The sequence below is a fragment of the Monodon monoceros genome, unplaced genomic scaffold (genome assembly GCF_005190385.1).
Source record: "Monodon monoceros isolate NGI ecotype Baffin Bay Population unplaced genomic scaffold, NGI_Narwhal_1 Super_Scaffold_22, whole genome shotgun sequence".
Lineage (NCBI taxonomy): Eukaryota > Metazoa > Chordata > Mammalia > Artiodactyla > Monodontidae > Monodon > Monodon monoceros.
In genome coordinates, this window is record NW_021703779.1 from 51,735,206 (window position 1) to 51,741,221 (window position 6,016).

Genomic DNA, 6,016 nt, shown 5'->3' on the forward strand with positions numbered 1-6,016 from the left:
CTTTATGATTTACTACCTTCTGCTAATTTTGTGGGTTTTGTTGTTGTTCTTCTTTCTCTAATTGCTTTGCTTGTAAGGTTAGGTTGTTTGAGATTTTTCTTGTTTAGAGAGGTAGGATTCTATTGCTATAAACTTCCCTCTTAGAACTGCTTTTGCTGCATCCCATAGGTTTTAGGTCATCATGTTTTCATTGCCATTTATTTCTAGGTACTTTTTGATTTCTGCTTTGATTTCTTCAGTGATCTCTTGGTTATTTAGTAGTGTATTGTTTAGCCTCCATGTGTTTGTATTTTTTCAGTTTTTTTCTTGTAATTGATATCTAGTCTCATAGCGTTGTGGTCAGAAAAGATAGTTGATACGATTTCAATTTTCTTAAATTTACCAAGCCTTGATTTGTGACACAAGGTATGATCTATCCTGGAGAATGTTCCATGAGCACTTGAGAAGAAAGTGTATTCTGTTGGTTTTGGATGGAATATTCTATAAATATCAATTAAGTACATCTGGTCTAATGTGTCATTTAAAGCTTGTGTTTCCTTTTTAATTTTCATTTTGGATGATCTGTCCATTGGTGAAAGTGGGTGGTAAATTCCCCCACTATTATTGTGTTACTGTTGATTTCCCCTTTTATGGCTGTTAGCATTTGCCTTATGTATTGAGGTGCTCCTATGTTGGTGCATAAATGTTTACAGTTGTTTTATCTACTTCTTGGATTGATCCCTTGATCATTATGTAGTGTCCTTCTTTGTCTATTGTAATAGTCTTTATTTTCAAGTCTGTTTTGTCTTATATGAGTATTGGTACTCCAGCTTTATTTTGTTTTCCATTCGCATGGAATAGCTTTTTCCATCCCGTCACTTTCCATCTGTACATTTCCCTATGTCTGAAGTGGGTCTCTTGTAGACAGCATATATGTGGGTCTTGGTTTTGTATCCATTCAGCCAGTCTGTGTCTTTTGGTTGGAGCATTTACTCCATTTACATTTAAGGTTATTATCGATATGTATGTTCCTTTTACCATTTTCTTAATTGTTTTTGGTCTGGTTTTGTAGATCTTTTCCTTCTCTTGTCTTTCCTGCCAAGAGAATTTCCTTTAGCATTTGTTATAAAGTTGGTTTGGTTGTACTGAATGCTCTTAACTTTTGTTTATCTGTAAAGTTTTTAATTTCTCCATCAAATCTGAATGAGATTCTTGCTGGGTAATCTTAGTTGTAGGTTTTTCCCTTTCATCACTTTAAATATGTTCTGCCACTCTCTTCTGGCTTGCAAAGTTTCTGCTGAAAGATCAGCTGTTAACCTTATGGGGATTCCTTTGATTATTATTTGTTGGTTTTCCCTGGCTGCTTTTAATATTTTTTTCATTGTATTTAATTTTTGACAGTTTGATTAATATGTGTCTTGGCATGTTTCTCCTTGGATTTATCCTGTATGGGACTCTCTGTACTTCCTAGACTTGGTTGACTGTTTCCTTTCCCATATTAGGGAAGTTTTTAACTAGAATCTCTTCAAATATTTTCTCAGTCCCTTTCTTTTTCTCTTCTTTTTCTGGGACCCCTGTAATCCAAATGTTGGTGCATTTAATATTGTCCCAGAAGTCTCTGAGACTGTCCTCAATTCTTTTCATTCTTTTTTCTTTATTCTGCTCTGCATTAGTTATTTCCACTATATTATCTTCCAGGTCACTTAACTGTTCTTCTGCCTCAGTTATTCTGCTATTGATTCCTTCTAGAGAATTTTTAATTTCATTTTCTGTGTTGCTCATCATTGTTTGTTTCCTCTTTAGTTCTTCTAGGTGGTTGTTAAATCTTTCTTTTATTTTCTCCATTCTATTTCCAAGATTTTGGATCATCTTTACTATCATTACTCTGAATTCTTTTTAGGTAGACTGCCTGTTTCCTCTTCATTTGTTAGGTCTGGTGGGTTTTTACCTTGCTCCTTCATCTGCTGTGTGTTTCTCTGTCTTCTCATTTTACTTATCTTACTGTGTTTGGGGTCTCCTTTTCGCAGCCTATAGGTTCTTTTTTCCCATTGTTTTTGGTGTCTGCCCCCAGTGGTGTTCCGTAGGCTTCCTGGTGGAGGGTACTGGTGCCTGTGTACTGGTGCATGAGTCTGGATCCTGTCTTTCTGTTGTCCATGACCATGTCTGGTGGTGTGTTTTGAGGTGTCTGTGACCTTACTATGATTTAGGCAGCCTCTCCTCTAATGGGTGGGGTTGTTTTACTGTCTTGCTAGTTGTTTGGCATAGGGTGTCCAACACTGTAGCTTGCTGGTCGTTGAGTGGAACTGGATCTTAGCTTTGAGATGGAGATCTCTGGGAGAGCTTTCACCATTTGATATTACGTGGATCCAGGAGGTCTCTGATGGATCAATGTCTTGAACGTGGCTCTCTCACCTCAGAGGCACAGACCTGACACCTGCCTGGAGTTCAAGACACTTTCAGCCACATGGCTCAGAATAAATGGGAGAAAAGAAAGAATAAAATAAAATAAATTTATTAAAATAAAGAATAAAATATTATTAAAAATTAAAAAATTTAAAAGTATTAAAGAAAAGTTGAAAAAAGTGAAAGAAAGAAGAGAGCAACAAAACCAAAAAAGAAATCCACCAATGATAGCAAGCACTACAAACTATACTAAAAAAAAGTGAAAAACAAAAAAATAGACAGACACAACCCTAAGAAAAATGGTAAAAGCAAAGCTATACAGACAAAGTCACACAAAGAAGCATACACATACACACTCACATAAAGAGAAAAAGGATATATATATATATATATATATATATATATATATATATACATATATATGTAAAAAAAGGAAGAGAGCAACCAAATCAATAAGGAAATCTACCAATGATAAGAAACTCTAAACACTAAACTAAGATAAACATAAAGCCAGAAACAAATTAGATACAGAAAGCAAACCCCAAGTCTGTAGTTGCTACCAAAATCCACGGCCTCAATTTTGGGATGATTCATTGTCTATTCAGGTATTCCACAGATGCAGGGTACATCAAGTTGATTGTGGAGATTTAGTCCATTGCTCCTGAGGCTGCTGGGAGAAATTTCCCTTTCTCTTCGCTGTTCTCACAGCTCCTGGGGTTTAGCTTTGGATTTCACCCCACCTCTGCGTGTAGGTCACCTGAGGGCGTTTTTTCTTTGCTCAGACAGGACGGGGTTAAAGTAGCAGCTGATTAGGGGGCTCTGGCTCACTCAGGCCGGGAGGAGGGAGGAGTATATAATGTGGGGCGAGCCTCTGCTGGCAGAGGCTGGCATGATATTGCAACAGCCTGAGGTGCAACGTGTTTTCTCTGGGGGAAGTTGTCCCTGGATCACGGGACCCTGGCAGTGACAGGCTACACATACTACTGGGAGAGGAGGTGTGTATAGTGACCTGTGTTTGCACACAGGCTTCTTGGTAGCTGCAGCAGTAGCCTCAGCATTTCATGCCCGCCTCTGGTTTTCACGCTGATTGCAGCGGCTCACACCCATCTCTGGCACTTGTTTAGGTGGTGTTCTGGATCCCCTTTCCTCGTGCACTCTGAAACAATGGTCTCTTGCCTCTTAGGCAGTTGCAGACTTTTTCCCAAACTCCCTCTTGGCTATCTGTGGCGTACTAGCCCCCTTCAGGCTGTGTTCACACAGCCAACCCCAGTCCTCTCCCTGGGATCTGACCTCCAAAGCTGGAGCCTCACCTCCCAGCCCCCACCTGACCCGGTCAGGTGAGCAGACAAGCCTCTCAGGCTGGTGAGTGCTGGTCGGCACTGATCCTCTGTGTGGGAATCTCTCTGCTTTGCCTTCTGCACCCCTGTTGTTACTCTCTCCTTTGTGGCTCTGAAGCTTCCCCCCACCACCCCCCATCTCAGCCAGTGAAGGGGCTTCCTAGTGTGTGGAAACTTTTCCTCCTTCACAGCTCCCTCCCAGAGGTGCAGGTCTCATTCCTATTCTTTTGTCTCTGGTGTTTCTTTTTTCTTTTGCCATACCCAGGTATGTGGGGAGTTTCTTACCTTTACGGAAGTCTGAGGTCTTATGCCAGCATTCAGTACGCATTCTGCAGGAATTGTTCCACATGTAGATGTATTTCTGATGTATTTGTGGGGAGGAAGGTGGTCTTCACGTCTTACTCCTCTGCCATTTTGAAGGTCTCCCCCCTGCCAGTTTTTTAAGGAGCTTTCCTGGAAGCTCCCATCCAAGAGCTTCCACTGTCCTCTTATTTGACAAATCTTAGCAAAAGAAGTTAGACACATTCATACTCAAAAATAAGGGAAAATGGGTTTTTGGTAGGTAACTTGTCTCTATACCACAACTGTTAAGAGTGAAAAACAAGCGTGTTACAGTAGTCCATGCCTCCTCAGCCCATCTTCCTTCTGGGAACCCTGGGAAGGGAGCTTCTATCACTTGTTTGGGAGAATGCAGTGAGGTTTAAGAAGGGAGAAGTAAATCACAGGTGCCTATAGGAGCTTGGTTGGTAATCTACATGGCTAACTACTAGAGCTGCTCTGCCCTCTGTATTAAATGTCTCATATAACACACCAAACACACAGGATTGCTGGCCAATCCAACGCAGTTCCATGTGCCTGTTGGACCAGAAACTTAATGTCACACTGCCTCTACATAGATCACTCAGGGAGCTGTTAACTGGGGAGCAAACCTTCCCCCTTCCCTAAAAACATGTACCACCATTACATCAGCTTGCCATGGGGCTAGCCTCCTTATTAACCCCTAAAAGAACCCCTCTCAGCAGAACTTGACAAAATTGACTATTCTTTTATCATGGAAACTCTGTCTTTCTTGTTTTCCAGGACACCACACTCTTCTGGTTTCACTCCTACCTCACTGACTGCTCCTTCTCAGACTTCTCTGCTCTTTACTCCTCATTTCCCCAGGCTCTAAATTTTGGAAGGCTCAGTCCTTGGACCTCTTCTCTTCTCCATTTGTATTCCCTTCTTTGGTGAATTCCTCATCTAGGCTCATGGATTTAAATAACATTTGTACATTAATAACTCCAATTTTATATGTCCATCCTGGCCTCCCTGGGCATATCTAACTGCCTATTCAATGTTTCCACTTGGATATCTAATAGGCATTTCAAACTTAATATGTCCCAAATTGATCTCTTGATATAAAATCCCATATCTGCTTCTCTTGTACTTTTCTCCACCACAGTTAATAGTAACTCCCAACTACTTTCTTCTAGATGCTCAGACCAAAATCCTTGATGACTCATTTTCTCTCACATCCCACATCCAATTTGTCAGGAAATCCTGTTAGTTCTACCTTCAAAATTCATGTAGAATCGATTACTTCTCCCTATTTCCCATGTTACCATGCTAGTCTAAACCACCATCGTCTCTCACTATTACTACATTATTCTTCTTACTGTTCTCTCTGTTTCCTCCCTTAACCACAGACAGTCAATTCTCTACACAGCAGCCAGTGTGAGCTTGTTAAAACTTAAGTCAAATCATGTCACATGTCACTCCTCTGCTCAACATTCTTCATTTGTCTCCCATCTCACTTAGAGCAAAAGCCTAATTCTCACAATAATCTATTAGACCGTACATGATCAGGCCCCCATTACCCCCATGACCTCATTTCCCACCATAGGCTCCCATTGCTTTCTCCACTCCAGTTACACTGCCCTTCCCTCTCCTATTCAGAACCAGCAGGCATACTCCAGTCTTAGGCCTTGCTTGATGTTCCTTTCACCTGGAACACTCTGACCTCAGATGTCTGCATTGCTTTCTCACTCCAATCAGGTCTGGTTCACATGTCTTCTTAGTGAGATTGTCACTGGCTATCCTTTAAAAAGTGCATACTTGCTACTCCCATCCTCCTCTTTGCTTTTTTTCCCCAACAGCAGTTTTAACCATCTGACATACCATAAATTTTATTTATTTATTTATCCTTGTTATCTGTCTCTCCTGCTAGAATATAAATTCCATGAAAGCAAGGATTTTTGACTGCTTCATTGACCAAAATATCCCCAATGCCAGGAACAGGAAGTGCCTAGCACATA